The following is a 17,257-nucleotide window of genomic DNA, read 5'->3' as shown; positions in this document are numbered from 1 at the left end:
CGCTAGAAGTCTGAAAGATATTTTCTAGATTCTAAATATAAATGTTCCAATGCTTCACTGTACTTGTTCGTTCAGTCATTTGTATCAACTTTGTTAGGGATAATGTATGCAAATTAACTCGGCGTTGAAAGTTTAATATCCTGATAAATTCATTAGGTCCAAATCTTCAATATGTAAAAGCCAATTCTTGCTAAAAGTCTCAAAGATTCTTTCTAGATTCTATATATAAATCTTCACATACTTCACTGTGCTTGTTCATTTAGTAATTCATATAAACTTTGGTGGGGTATATAAATATATTTGTGAATACATATATTCATACATACACACACACACACATATATATATATATATATATATATATATATATATATATATATATATATATATATATATATATATATATATATATATATATATATATATATATATATATATATATATATATATGTATATATATAACATATATATATAGATCGTACCCTGAACACATTGCCCTATTATTACAGAAGAGAGAGAGAGAGAGAGAGAGAGAGAGAGAGAGAGAGAGAGAGAGAGAAGAGAGAGAGAGACACCCAATAAACGGCAAATTTATTGATATGAATGTTCAGTAACCACCGGTAAATTGCTCCCTTCTATACCGTGCTGGTCTATAACATTCCGAACACCATTTAATCATAATATTTTAAACCTAATATGACCATTTAGTTCCCCGACTTATATCGCTACTGAAGAAATATTTAAGTTGATGGATGATCGTCTGAATATTGATATCCATTTCAACTGGAACTTCAGAAGTTTCAGGCGGAGATGCAATACGATTCTCCTTGTATCTTAGTAATTTGCTTACATTTTTGTTTATCTGTTTATTTATTTATTTATCTGTTTTTACAATAACTGATCTCTTTCTGTTTTTCACATTACCTTCTGTTACATTCATCTTCAATTTCTGAATAATAATAATAATAATAATAATAATAATAATAATAATAATAATAATAATAATAATAATAATAATAATAATATACACCAAATTCTTGGGAAGCTTGAATTTCAAGTCAGTGGCCCCTGCGGTTGGCTTGTTCGATAGGAATAGGGTTCGTCATCTTCTGAATAATAATAATAATAATAATAATAATAATAATAATAATAATAATGTTGGTTAGTAATAGCAACTGTCTTAGTCATTAACGGTTGATAGCAGCCAATAAAAAATGAATGACTATTAATAACGGCACGGATCGATGGAAAACTTCTTAACGTACTCAGTAGCAACATTTTAATATTCATTCATTCACGTCATATTTTATTAATTCAGGCTTCATATATCACGGTTATAATGACCTTCCAATGTCCTTAGTGATTTGTGTACGCAATAAGTTATGAAATATTATGATAAAGTAACATTAAATCTACCATTTTCAGATAATTATTATATTATATCGTATCTTAATTAATATTACACTCATTCCTGAGGCCTTGAAAGCTGCATTGATTAGACATTCGTAACTTTCAAAGAACTTCATGATAAAAGTATGAACAATAATGGAAAACAAGTAAAAAAGGCGTCGAAGTTCTTCTGCGCAATGGAGTTTTCTGTACAGCCACTACAGCGTATATTCAAGGCCGCCGAAAATAGATCTATCTTTAGATGGTCTCGGTATAAGGCTGTATGAGCCACGGCCCATGAAACTCTGAGCCAGCAGTGGTGGCCTGTGTTGTTACGTTGACAGAAGCACGATTATGGCTAACTTTAACCTTAATTTAAACAAAATAAAAACTATTGAGGCTAGAGGGCTTAAATTTGGTATGTTTGGTGATTGGAGAGTGGATGATCAACAGACCAATTTGCAGCCCTCTAGCCTCAGCAGTTTTTAAGATCTGAGGGCGGACAGAAAAAGTGCGGACAGAAAAAAGTGCGGACGGACAGACAAAGCCGGCACAATAGTTTTCTTTTACGGAAAACTAAAAATGGCAATGCTTTCAAAGTCTTTTAGAAATTCCTAAAAAAAAAAAAAACTACATTGTATGACGAATTAGTTTTTTTTCTGATATACAATAAAGTTGCTCGTTTTGGACACTGAAAAAAAACTTGTACAGTCTGAGTTTTATTTTTCATCAAAGAACAGCGATCAGGAGTTTTGAGATTTTTATGGAAACCAATAGAGATGATAAAAAGATTTTCCATGAACTGTCAATCATCAGAAGGATGAAATGATTGATTATTGTACTTGACTCTTTTTTTGCATATTTATTTTGGTTTTCGATTTTCTCTGTTTTGTTTTTTTTTTTATTTATCAAGATTTTTTATTTTCCATCTTAATTTTTGTTTTTCATGATTTTTGTATTTGATTTTACTGTTATTCACTTTTTTGTTTCAGCTTCTTATGTCTATCCTATTTTATTTTCAGTATATACAGTATATATATATATATATATATATATATATATATATATATATATATATATATATATATATATATATATATATATATTATGTTTATGTATGTATGTATATATATATATATATATATATATATATATATATATATATATATATATATGTGTGTGTGTGTGTGTGTGTGTATGTACGTACGCACAATACTCTGATCTAGCAGCAACTACGACTGGTTACAGTAGAAAGCCCCTTGACAATATATGGCGAATACACGGCGTGTAAAATTGTTTCCGTGTTATGAACTCTGCCCAAGCCTTTGCTTGTCAAACAATGCACACAAACAAACAAACACACAAACGTACAAACACACACACACACACACAAACACGCTCCCCAGCACAAGCTCTCTCTCTCTCTTTTTCGCTTTTTCACCCGAGCACAGACAGCAATTGAAATCTAGACAGTACAACAAATCATGTTTACCGACGTGTCTCTAAAAACATGGTGTGTCCGGTTTACAGAGCGCCGCAGGCGTTGTTCTAAATACCAATATTGCTCTCAAGTCAATATTTTACTCTCGAGGTACCTAGGTATTTCGGCTTTTGATGTTTTGATTGGTTCTGGACCTTCTATTTGACTCTCAAGTAAAATATTTTACTCTTGAGGCATCTAAACATTTCAGCTTCTGATATTCTGATTGGTTTTGGGACCCTAGGTTTAATATTTTTGTAATTTCATTTTGGTAAGAATTATTTTTGATTTCAATATATAGCTCACAAGTAAATATTTCACTCTTGAGGTATGACCACCGAAAGATAGATCTATTTTCCGTGGCCTTGATTATACTAAGTACAGAAAACTCGACTGCGCCGAAGAAATTTCACTGCATTTTTAGTCGTTTTTTTCATATTCCCAAAGGCTTCATTTATCATTTTTGCCTGCTTACTTATCAATTGAGTCTAGTTTTACGTGTAATTTATACACCACTGAAATATATCACCTACAAATCCCATTTGGTTTAAAAACGAGGTTTGGCTAACAAAGATTTGTACGAAAACAGAAGCTGACTAAATATTCCCATAAATTGTCTTAACATCATCTCCCATATAGGCTGAGTACGAAGGTGATTAAACAACTAAATAATTCACTATTATTACCCTCCATCTCACCTGAACTATATAATGTGAGTTGAATATTAAGTAAAAAATCCTCCAAAGTTTCTTCGGTGCAATCGAGTTTTCTGTACAGCCGCTACAGAAATTGAACTATCTTTCAGAGGTCTCGGTATAAAGCTGTATGAGCCGCGGCCCATGAAACCCTCAGCTGGCCGTGGTGGCCTGTGTTGTTGCGTTGCCAGAAGCACGGTCAGGACTAACTTTAACCTTAAATAAATTAAAAATTACTGAGGCTAGAGGGCTGCAATTTGATATGTTTGATGACTGGAGGGTGGATGATCAACATACCAATTTGCAGCCCTCTAGCCTCAGTACTCTTTAAGATCTGAGGTCGGACAGAAAAAGTGTGGAAGGAAAAAAGTCTGGACGGACAGACAAAGCCGGCACAATAGTTTTCTTTTACAGAAAACTAATAGAAAATGAATAGTCCCACTGACATCCTGTGCTGAAGTCTCTCTAGAAATAATGAAAGCACATCACCATGATGTGTGCCTGGATTTCACAGGCTTTTGTGAAGGGAATATAATGACATAATAGGCCCCTTCCTCCTCCCTCCCTCCCTCCCTTCGTTTACGGTAGACGTCGAGAGCTAAAATGCCAAAAGGTGCTTGCTTGCATGCTTGCTTGACAGAGCTGTGATGCAACTGTTTATGCAGAGAACGGCGCTGAAATCGGTGACCCCATTATTGCTTCATTGAAAAACATCGAACAAAGGGTTTATTATATTTTTCTCTCTCTCTCTCTCTCTCTCACCTTTGTTCATTTGATTGAATCTGTTTTGGTTCGTAGCTTCAGTACTGGCTTTGTTGTTATTGTTGCTAGATGGGTTATGGGGTTGTAATAGGGTTGTAATGGAAGCAAAAACAAGATATTGTTTGCTTTCGTTAGTTTTAAGTTCGAAGGCTGTTCGTTTTTCTTTTTTCTGTGTGTATATATACTGTATATATATGTGTGTAAGTATATATACATATATATACATATATAATATAATATATATATATATATATATATATATATATATATATATATATATATATATATATATATAAATAAAGCATGCATAAATAATAAAAGTTTTTTCGTAATGGGTACAACAGGTGCAAATTGACAGGTAAGTTGCGATGACAATGATATGATAACGATATGATGATATGATGATGATGGGCTAAAACAATTTCTGTGAATATAGTGAGAAAAATTAAGCCCCATCATATCAAAACACCACATTTCAAAATTAGTTTTGAATTAGAAAACTACAAATCAAATAGTTTATGGCTGAAACTTCATCTGTGTCAACTATTAATGCCATCAAAATACATTTGAAAAGTCTAAAGTTTGAATTAACTTTTGTGCTGAAATCTACAGGTTGAAATTCATCTGTGATGAGGCGGAACTGTTCGACACAACTATTTCTAAATCAAATTCAATTACTGACAAGGAATACAAACATTATCAGAAGAGATTTGGAGAAACAATCATCTCGAACATCCCTCTGTGTTTACATAGAACCGTTCACTACGAACGTTTTCAGAATACATTTGAGAAATAATCATCTCGAACATTCCTCTGTGTTTACATGGAACCGTTCACTACAAACATTACCAGAAGAAATTTTGAGAAATAATCACCTCGAAAGTTCCTCCGTGTTTACATGGAACCGTCCACTACAAACATTACCAGAAGAAATTTTGAGAAATAATCACCTCGAAAGTTCCTCCGTGTTTACATGGAAATTGAGAAATAATCACCTCAGTTCCTCCGTGTTTAAACCGTTCTGTGCAAAGTTTTAAAAAATTGCCAAAAGTTTTAAAACATAATCGTGAACGCCTGGAAAAGGGGAATGAGCAGCAAGGTGCAGCAGGTAGCCAGCTAAGCTAGCTACGTGCAAATTGTTTTATTTCCAAAAGGTTAAATGGATTTAACTGGACGAGTCGAAAATGCCTGCGTTGGGGCGGCAGCACCAGGTAGCGAAATGGCAAGAGTAAGTCCGAATTATCTCTCCTGTATTTTTTGGAGTCATCGAGGGCTGTCAGAAGAGAAGTGATGCAAGATAAAACTATATTTTACCTTGAGGTGACTTTTTCTTTCGTGAGATTCAAAACTTTAAGGTGGAAAAATGACAAAAATATGAACTAAAATTAATATCTCTCCTGTTTTTTTTTGGAGTCATCGGGGGCTGTCAGGAGAGAAGTGATGTAAAATAAGTAAATGTATCTTGAATTGATGTTTTCCTTCGTGAAATTCAAAACGAAAAGACAAAATTATAGAAATTATGGAAAAATGAACTAAAATAATTCTCTCTCATTATTTTTTGGAGTCATCGAGGACTGTCAGAAGAGACGTGATGTAAAATAAGTAAATATATCTTGAACTGACGTTTCCCTTCGTGAAATTCAGAACGAAAGGAGATGAAATGAAAGAAATATGAACTAGATTAATTATCGCTCATTATTTTTTGGAGTCATCGAGGACTGTCAGAAGAGAAGTGATGTCAAATAAGTAAATATATCTTGAATTGATGTTTTCCTTCGTGAAATTCAAAGCGAACAGAGACAAAACTATAGAAATTTCATAGAAATATAAACTAAAATAATTATCTATAATTATGTTTTGGGAGTCGTCGAGGGCTGTCAGAAAAGCGGTGATGCAATATAAAACTATATTATATATATCATGAAGTTACTTTTTCCTTCGTGAAATTCAAAACGAAAGGAGGAAAAATGATAGAATTATGAACTAAAACATAAACTAAGATAGGCAAGAGATTAAGTAAGATCAAAACGAATTGAGGGAAAAATTATAGAATGATGAACTAAAACATAAATTAAGATAAGCAAGACAAAAGGTTAGATCAAACCGAAATATGGCAAAACTAATAGAAATATTTACTGAAGTAAGCAGGATAAAAAATTAAGATAAATAAGAGAACACAAAAATAGGAACCACGAATTCGTTGACGAAGTTTCCCGTGGCTTACTGATTTCCCCAAAACACACCTGAATTTACCTGAATATATTTTCATGACTTTTTTACTCTCTATTTTATATTATTATTTTTTTTGGATATGTGAATACGGAATGCCGTTACCTCTTAAGTCAGACAGATTAAGCGATTTGGGGCGGTTCCAAAACTATTGCAGCGCTGAAACACTTGTGGTTTGTTGAATTTGCACCAGTTTACCGAATACTTCTCTTTCACGATGGAAATAGACCTATATGCAAATAGGCTTGTATTTACATACATACATGCAAACATGCATACATGCATACGTGCATACATACATACATACATTCTTAAATCCTGAGTAAAGGAATGGCGTAATTAATGAGCTTTCATTATATGTACTGTATGTATATGTATGAGTGTATGTATATATATATATATATATATATATATATATATATATATATATATATATATATGTATGTATATGTATATGTATGTATATATATATATATATATATATGTGTGTGTATTCATATATATACATATATATATATGCATAAATACATACATGCATTTATATATATATATATATATATATATATATATATATATATATATATATATATATATATATATAGAGAGAGAGAGAGAGAGAGAGAGAGAGAGAGAGAGAGAGAGAGGAGTGAGTTCCATTGTGAAGGTATTTTCATATCAGATTACGTAATTACATGGACATAGAGCACCATATATCTCTCGAGAGAGAGAGAGAGAGCTCTCTCTCTCTCTCTCTCTCTCTCTCTCTCTCTCTCTCTCTCTCTCTCTCTCTCTCTCATTAAAAAGGCAATAAGTTCATCATCTCAGTTTAATTTCCCCTCGCTACCCTAAAGCCCACTCCCGAATGGAGACTATTACAATTGTTTACATTGACCCGTCCTCTACGGCAAGACTCCATTTAAAATTCGTTTTAAATCGAGGATTATTTGGGCGGCGTTTAGCATCTGAATGCTATATACACTACGAGCGAAGAGATTTAATCCTATCGCTTGCTCAGGCCCACATGTATCCGGTCCTAAAACCGGAGTTCTGATATTATGCAAAATATCAATAGGGACTCAACTTAACGGTTCCGTTTGGCGATTGGTAATGCCTTAGTTACTGCAGATGGCTATTGAAAACCAGGATTGTTTTTTTAATTGCCAGTCTTATCTGTTATTACTTACATTTTCATTCAGTTTTAGTTTTCCGTGAAAGAAAACTATTGTGCTGGCTTTGTTTGTACGTCCGCATTTTATTCTGCCCGCACTTTTCTGTCCGCCCTCAGATCTTAAAGACTACTGAGGCTAGAGGGCTGCAAATTGGTATGTTGACCATCCATCCTCCAGTCATCAAACATACCAAATTGCAGCCCTCTAGCCTCAGTAGTTTTGATTTTATTTAAGGTTAAAGTTAGCCATAATTGCGTCTGGCAACGATATAGGCCAGGCCACAACCATGGTTAAAGTTTCATGGGACGCGGCCCACACAGCATTATACCGAGACCACCGAAAGATATATCTGTTTTCGGTGGCCTTGATTATACGCTGTACAGAAAACTCGATTGCGCCGAAGAAATTTCGGCACATTTTTTACTTGTTTATTTTCGCTCTTCCTCTTATAGTTATTCATTGCCGATTCACAATTACAAAAGAGTTTATCGGTTTGTCTAATCGTGGTTCTCATTTTATCCATGATCATTTCAAACAGACTCTGCTGTTAGCTTAACCTTCATCTTATCTCTCTATATATAACCATTATCGTGTATTTTCCACATTTCCATTTGTTTCATTACAAATTTTACCTATCTCATTCGGAATTTCTGTCCCTAGTAAACGCATCTATGAAAATAGCTTTGTCCTGTAGCTATTTCTTATAGAATTTTAATTGCATGAATTCGAATTTTGGGTATGTTTGTTGGTACTCTTATGGGAAAATACCATTTCCTCCAGTTCTTGCTAACATCACAGTTACTCATCCACCAATCAAAGCAAAGAAAACGGGAGTGTTGGAATTAGCAATAAGTGGAGACTTAATGAGTTCATGGGACAATTTGAGATGTTAGGTTAAGATAAAGGTTAGGTTAGTGTAGATTAAGGTTAGGTTAGGTTAGTTTAGTGTGGATTAAGGTTAGGTTAGTTAGTGGATTAAGGTTAGGTTAGGTTAGGCCAGTGTGAATTAAGGTTAGGTTAGGTTAGGTTAGTGTGGATTAAGTTTAAGTTAGGTTAGGTTAGGCCAGGTTATTGTGGCTTAAGCTGGGAAAGTAACTACATACTTTACCAAGCAATGAACTGATAATCTATGGTCTTAAGTTTATACTGATAACAGTCTCTCTCTCTCTCTCTCTCTCTCTCTCTCTCTCTCTCTCTCTCTCTCACACACACACACACACAAACACACACACAAACACACACATGCACACAAACATCCACGCAAAAGGACGGGGCAGCCGAGCTATAAATATATGAATAGAAAGATATAATCTCAAATTCCCCGTTTCACCGTTCTTTGTTTATACCTCGTCCGTTCATCCACACAGCTTTCTTTTTATCTCCTCTCAGTCTCTCTCTCTCTCTCTCTCTCTCTCTCTCTCTCTCTCTCTCTCTCTCTTTTTTTATATTTCCATTTCTCTTTGTGTGCCACTCTCTCTCCCCTTCCCTCACCTCTAAATCTATTTCATCTCTCCACTTCTATCTACCTTTGCTCTCTGAGCGTCAAATCGCCTCCTCCTCCTACTCCTCCCCCTACTCCTCCTCCTCCTCCTCCTCCTAACCCCCTAACTCCTGGTTGTCGTACTCTCTACCTCCTCCGCCCCTAACACTGGCCCACCCTGACACAACCAACGCCCAAATGCTTCGGTCAGGCGCGGTCTCTCTCTCTCTCTCTCTCTCTCTCTCTCTCTCTCTCTCTCTCTCTCTCTCTCTCTCTCTCTGTAGCGGTTACATGGAAAACGTCGCTTGATTTTTGCTTTTGTTTCTTTGAAAGTCATCTTTTCATTATGTTATTAATAAGGTATTATGAGAAAAATAGACTCTCTCTCTCTCTCTCTCTCTCTCTCTCTCTCTCTCTCTCTCTCTCTCTCTCTCATTATTACTACAGTTGTTCATAATATCGTAGCCTTTCTCACCTTCTCTCATTATATTCCTGTTATTCATTTCAAACCAATGTTGACTTTACCATTCATTCTCTCTCTCTCTCTCTCTCTCTCTCTCTCTCTCTCTCTCTCTCTCTCTCTCAAAAAATATTACGCCCTAAAAAGGTGAGACTGTTTGATATCATGAGAGTTTGTGAATAGCACCGACCGTGGAGTCAGACCTCAATGAGAGAGAGAGAAAGAAGAAGAGAGCTTTGAAAAAGAACGCCTTATGCGTACGTGCGTAAGTGCGTGCCTGCGCGCCTCCCTCTGACCCCGGGACGCCACACCACACCTGCCATTGATCCGCGGCCCTGTACGAACAGTGACCCAAAAGAACTTGCGAGAGAGAGAGAGAGAGAGAGAAGAGAGAGAGAGAGAGAGGAGGAGAGAGAGAGAGAGAAGAGAGAGAGAGAGAGAGTAGGTAGATAATATTTTAGAATAGAAAACAGAATGAATAGCAAAGTCAACATTGTGTGATTCCATGTAACCACTGGAGAGAGAGAGAGAGAGAGAGAGAGAGAGAGAGAGAGAGAGAGCAGAATGAATAGCAAAGTCAACATTAGTGATATGAATAACTGGAGAGAGAGAGAGAGAGAGAGAGAGAGAGAGAGAGAGAGAGAGAGAGAGAGCAGAATGAATAGCAAAGTCAACATTAGTGATATGAATAACAGGAAATGAGAGAAAGTCAACATTAGTGAGATGAATAACAGGAAAGAGAGAGAGAGAGTATGTCTTTATAGTGCACTGCTACCAATGAGACTCATACTTGACAGGTTTCGAACCTGTCTATGCCTTTAGGGTTGATGCAGAGACGGCAGTGACTTATCCACTCAGCCTTCAAAAGAGATATAAGCTGATTACCCCTCTGTACATATTCCTGTTGAATACAAGTTCTGTACCTGGCATCGAACTCGACCTGTCTCCGCCATGATAGCTAATTGGTAAGTATGTAAAATTTCGTAAAATTGTTCTTGTGTGTAAAGTATTATTATTATTACTATTATTATTATTATTATTATTATTATTACAAGCCCACCACAGGGGCCAATGACTTGAAATTCAAGAAGCTCCCAAAGAATATTGCGGTGTTCATTCGTAAGAAGTAACAGAAGGTAATAGGAAATACAGAAAGAGAAAATCAGTTATTAGAAAAACGGATAAATTAACAATAAAAAGATAAAAATTTAAGTAAAATATTAAAATAAACGGGTTGTATTGTTATTAAAACAAAAAAATTTAAACTTTCAACTAATGACTAATATACCGTTTCATTAAAAAGAACGAGTAAAAAATGCGCCGAAATTTTTTCGGCGTAACCGAGTTTTCTGTACAGCGTATAACCAAGGCCATCGAAAATAGATCTATCTTTCGGTGGTCTCGGTATAATGCTGTATGAGCCGCGGCCCATGAAACTTTAACCACGGCTCGGTGGTGGCCTGGCCTATATCGTTGCCAGACGCACGATTGTGGCTAATTTCAACCTTAAATAAAATAAAAAAAAAAACTACTGAGGCTAGAAGGCTGCAATTTGGTACGTTGGATGACTGGAGGTTGGATGACCAACATACCAATTTGCAGCCCTCTAGCCTCAGTAGTTTTTAAGATCTGGGGGCGGAAAGAAAACTAAAAATGCAAATATTGTCAAGAACAAACTTACAAAACCTTTCCCAGCTCGAATTACTTTTATATGCTCTCTTATTACCCGGCCTCTAATTGAGAATCTTGGCCGTCCTAAGGATGAAAGATGTCTTTTTATTTACAGCTGGTTAGAGGTTTTCCTAATCAGAGCAATGAAAGGATTCCTTGGAGCCACCGAAAAACGGAATCCTTCTTCTGTTGGGGGCGATCAAAAATTGCTTTTGAAGTCAAAAAAAGAAAAAGGAAAAATGATTTTCTTCTGCAGAGGTGAACTCCAGTGGGCGCCGAGTTTTTATCCAAAGCTTCCACGAGTTGCTTTTATACAGATGAATTGCACCATATTTTCTTTGCAAAGTGTTTTTTTTTTGTGTGTGTTTTTGCTTGATAGGAATGCTGATAGAACCTCTAATTTATTGTTTTTGTGTATATTCAATGTACAGAAACATATATGTGTATATATATATATATAATTGTATATATATTATTTGAACTAGATATTTCCAAAATTGTGTTTTAAATACAAATGGGAAGTTTGTACCATGAATCATTTCATTCAGAACCCAGTTTCACATCAAAATAATTTTGCATCATTGTACAGTCTATATAAATTTATATATATATAATAGAATCCTACAATGGTACAAAATCATTTTGATACAAAAAATGGGTTCTGAATGAAATGATTTACCCTAAGAACATTTCAGTCAAATTATATGTTCACAAGAATGACAGCTGATAAAATTTATGATAATAAAAAACAAATATTTAAACTTCCCCTTCATAACCTTTCTACCATTTTTATTCATTTTGAGTGAAGCAATAATATCTATCAAAATTCACGCTGAATACGCTTCAGGAAGAACGGTTTCCCAAACTGTCAAAAATGTCCTCTGTCAAAACTGTCACATGTCACCTGTCACCTTCTGTCAATCTAAACACCAAATGACCATCATTATCGATATTTTTAAAAATAATCTCGCAGGTGTCAAGCCTATTATTAACCCCACAAGTGAATAACACTAACAAACCTGACCCAGATTATATCAACAGTCCGAAAACACGACTGATCCAGCTAATATATACTGATGAATCTCTGTCTTTCCAGAGTTGCAAACAAATTAACCTTTGCAAACCAGCTAGGACCTCACCTGATCCAATCAGGGACCTCAGGTAGGTAATGTTATTAATCAAAAGGCCAGGTAAATGAAGGACTGTACCCACGCATTGAGTAGGTCATGGGTTTCTGGGCCACTAGGGTTTAAAAATTAGGGAGGCCTTTTGTACAATGACCTGGTTTTGACCAAGCTTGGATCCAGGTCAGTCATCAGGGATTAAGACTGGCTCCAGTTATCATCTTTCATTTCGATGAATCTGATAAATAGAAATGACTTAACATATGACATTATCGGAGCTTAAGACTGTCTCCAGATGTTGGGTTTCATTTAAGAGAATCCAATTTAAAAAAAAGAGAAAAGTTTTAGCATAGAAGGCTAATTTCAAGATAGGACGAGGTTCTCTGGTCATGATTCAAGTTTTTCCAGAATGAACGAACTGATTTGAAACAGTTGTAAAGAAATATATATAAATTAGATTTTTTAATGCAAGTCTTAATTATTGTCGCTTTGTAGAAATAACAGCTAAACCAGATGTGATTACATAGGCTCTAATGATTCATATATCATAAAAAAAACTGGTTATTCATACATTTATTTTTCCTGTATGTAAAGAATTTTGTGTAGTCCAACTAGGGTGATTCTCTATTAAATAAATATGGTAAAATGGGGTTACTTTAATCCGGTACGTAAGGGCCCAATCGACAGGACTTAACGTCTCTCGATCCTGTCTTGTAACAGCTGACATTTCAGACAAACGAAAATAGTCATCGAAACGAAATCACAGTGAGAATCATTATTCGCCCTCGCATAGGCGTGAGGACAATATGCACGTATAATTGCATGACTGAGAAACATTACCCCCTTTGATTATAGACACGCATGCCATTATTATTATCATCATCATCATCATAATCATTTTAATTACTATCATCATTATCTTCACTCACGCGATGTTTTCGACACGTGGGCGCCTGAACTCTGCGGGCCTTAAAAGACGCGGGTGTCTTTGTCAAATCCCAGAGAGCCTTTGACAGATCACAGATTCCTCAGTTCACAACAGGACTCAGATCTACATCCGGGTGGAACAGATTGCGATTCGGGGCTAATCCAGGAAGTGGAAGGGATTTTTTGGGGGATGGTCCTGATTGATCGGCCGATTTTTCTTTTTGTTGTGTTGACGACGGAGGCTTGTTGGTACTGTTCATAATAGTAATAGCGATGTATTGTGATAGCTTCGTTTGCTGGAAATATTATTCCTTTACTTAGATTATTATTTATTATTATTATTATTATTATTATTATTATTATTATTATTTATTATTATTATTATTAAGAAGATAAACATCGTAAATAAAAGTAAATAATAAACAAGCAAAAAATGCGCCCAAGTTTCTTCAGGCGCAATTAAGTTTTCTGTACAGCGTATAATGCTTTATGAAACTCTTAGCCGTGGCCCATGAAACTCTCAGCCACGGCCCAGTGGTGGCTGTGTTGTTGGCACCCATAGCGATGCCAGACGCACGATCATGGCTAACTTTAACCTTAATCAAATAAAAACTACTAAGGCTAGAGGGCTGCAATTTGGTACGTTTGATGATTGGAGGTTGGATGATCAACATACCAATTTGCAGTCATCTAGCCTCAGTAGTTTTTAAGATCTGAGGGTGAACGGAAAAAGTGACGGACGGACGGACAAATAGCCATCTCTATAATAGTTTCCTTTTACGGAAAACTCGAAACATACGAGAGGCCCAATCGTCGAACGCCCTCAGCTTCCACACAATTTCCGACAGAGATCAGGTCAGACTCGACTTGGCTTAATCTGGTAAACCCCTTTGCTCTTCAGCCAAGACCAAAGTGTACACTTCAGCTTCGACTGCTTGCTCTGTTCTTATCTCTCTCTCTCTCTCTCTCTCTCTCTCTCTCTCAACTGAGGTGAATTTCAGCCACTTTGCTCTCTCGCTGTTTTCTTGTTATTCATATCGTCAATATTGACTTTAAAATTCTCTCTCTCTCTCTCTCTCTCTCTCTCTCTCTCTGTGTGTGTGTGTGTGTGTGTCACTATTACTACAGTTATTCATACTATCACTGTCGTTCTCTCTCACTCTCTCTCTCTTTATTTTTTGTTATTCATATAATCATCGATGACTGTAAAATTCTCTCTCCCTCTCTCTCTCTCTCTCTCTCTCTTTACTACAGTTATTCATACTGTCACTTTGTTCTCTTTCTCTCTCTCTCTCTCTCTCTCTCTCTCTCTCTCTCTCTCTCTCTCTGCTATTACTACAGTTATTCATATATATCACTGTCGTTCACTCTCTCTCTCTCTTTATTTTTTGATATTCATACAATCATCGATGACTTTAAAAAACTCTCTCTCTCTCTCTCTCTCTCTCTCTCTCTCTCTCTCTCTCTCTCTCTCTCTCTCTCTCTTAAACACCACTTCCCGTTTATCATAATTTCGTGCTTTGTAAGCAAACTAACTTTTCCAAACACAAAAATTCCTGTGCAGTCCTTTTGAATGCCCGCTGTATGACATCCGACAAAGGTCAATTAACAATATGTATATAAATATATGTATACATTAATTAAAATAAATCCTGTTTTCAGTTTAACCTACTGTGTGTGTGAGCTCTGCTATGCACTGTTATTTTGTGACAGCTAATGGCGCCGACACAACATGTTTTCTGTTATGCTTCCTGAAAAACAAACTAGATCACTCTGCCTCGATTTGTTGCTCATTCTTGACAACAGGCGTGAAAGAGTTGGATTTTGAAAGCAGGCTGCTGTTCCCTCCCCCAGCGCATCGAAATTCAGTAATGATGAAGAATCGAAAATTCAGTAATGATAAAGTTGCATAGTCATTCAGGACAGCAGGCGTGGTAGAGTTGAATTTTGAACCCAGTGAATCGATTTTCAGGTCTGATAATGATGCAAATAGCAATCAAGTAAAAAATGCGCAATCAAGTTTTCTGTACAGCGTATAACGCTGTATGAAACCTTCAGCCAAGGCCTGGCGGTGGACTGTATTGTTGGCAGCTACATCGTTGCCAGACGCACGATTATGATCAACTTTAACCTTAAATCAAATAAAAACCACTGAGCCTAGAGGGCTGCAATTCGGTACGTTTGATGACTGGAGGTGGATGATCAACACACCAATTTACAGCCCTCTAGCCTCAGTAGTTTTTAAGATCATGAGGGCGGACAGAAAAAGTGCTGACAGACGGACAAATACCCATCTCCACAGTAGTCTTCTTCTACCGAAAACTAAAAATACTTCATCATTCGAACGAACGACAAATAACACCACTGACTTCCCAGATAACCCAACGTTCAGAAAAGGCGCAGAATGAAAATCCTCTGATCCTGTCCAGTCAAGGAAATAGGAATCCTTCGCCTCCTTACACACCTTTCGCTTTTTGCAAAGGGGGTCGAACAGCGTCCACAGATAGAAGACTTCCTTTTCTCAAAGCGGATTCTCTCTCCCGTGGAATTGTAATACAGTCCTTTAGGCACGGTCGCGAAGTTCCAACAACGAAAATGGAGATTCCAGCCGCGCTGGCTTTGTCGTTTAAATTGTTCTTGATTCTGTTATGTATTTCGTCTCTGATAAGTGGGAAGATTGTTTTACGTTTAACTTTAAAAGTATCAAATTTGTTTTAGTTTATTTATGTTCCAACAACGAGATGGACATTCCAGCCACGTTTATTTTATTCACTAAATTTATTTATTCTTGTCTTAATGATCTATTTTGTCTCTAATACGTTTTAATATTCTTCTTTGATTGTTTTCATTATATATTTTGTTTCTAATACATGGAAATATTCCTTTGTGTTTAAACTTGAAAATCTGATATGTTTCAGCATATTTCCACGAACCTAATCAAATTCTATGTACATAATTCCGAAAATAGTTTTATTCAGGTATTGAGACAAGGTTATTTTTTCCCTTCAAGAATATATATTTTGTCTCTAATACATGGAAATATTCCTTTGCGTTTAACTTGAAAATCTCTGATATGTTTCAGTATATTTCCACGAACCTCATCAAATTCTTTGTATATAATTTAGAAAAATAAATATTACATAGTTATATTCAGGTACTGAGACAAAGTATTGAGACGAGGAATTCTTTGGCGCAATCAAGTTTTCTGTACAGTCTTCTACAGCGTATAATCAAGGCCACCGAAAATAGATCTATCTTTCGGTGATCTCGGTATAATAATGTATGAGCCGCGGCCCATGAAACTTTAACCACAGCCCGGTGGTGGCCTATCTTATATAGTTGCCAGAAGCACGTTACGGCTAACTTTAACCTTAAATAGAATAAAAATTACTGAGGCTAGAGGGCTGCAATTTAGTATGTTTGATGATTGGAGGGTGGACGATCAACTTACCAATTTACAGCCCTCTAGCCTCAGTAGTTTTTAAGATTCTGAGGTCGGACAGAAAAATTGCGGACGGACAGACAAATAGCCATCTCTATAATAGTTTTCTTTTACAGAAAACTAAAAAAAAAAAACTTCCGCAAGAAGCATTCGTTGGGTACATTTAAAACTCAAAACAAGGACATTTTTATTTGGTCCACCGAATAGAAACTGAAATTTTAAACTCATGGCTTCTCTGACCATAAGAAGCGTTTGGGAAAACAAACAAGGCATTCATTGTCGAGTTTAAAAGACACGACTTGCTTTGTCATTTACGTTTTTAACACTGTTTACATTCCGTTTCATAGAGGACGATTCCGAATTGACAACACTGATCATTCGTGGACATTTGTAAACAATGGAGGAATCGGGTAAACTGATCATTTTTCT

At 35.9% G+C, this 17,257-nt stretch overlaps 1 protein-coding gene across 1 annotated transcript in view; it reads right to left on the bottom strand.

Moving 5' to 3' along the window:
• LOC136854882 (chaoptin) overlaps positions 1-17,257 on the bottom strand; it is a 356,140-nt gene that overhangs the window by 237,820 nt on the left and 101,063 nt on the right.

The sequence above is a fragment of the Macrobrachium rosenbergii genome, chromosome 30 (assembly GCF_040412425.1).
Source record: "Macrobrachium rosenbergii isolate ZJJX-2024 chromosome 30, ASM4041242v1, whole genome shotgun sequence".
NCBI lineage: Eukaryota > Metazoa > Arthropoda > Malacostraca > Decapoda > Palaemonidae > Macrobrachium > Macrobrachium rosenbergii.
The sequence above is the reverse complement of the archived record's forward strand: the minus strand, read 5'-3'. Positions and strand labels throughout refer to the sequence as shown.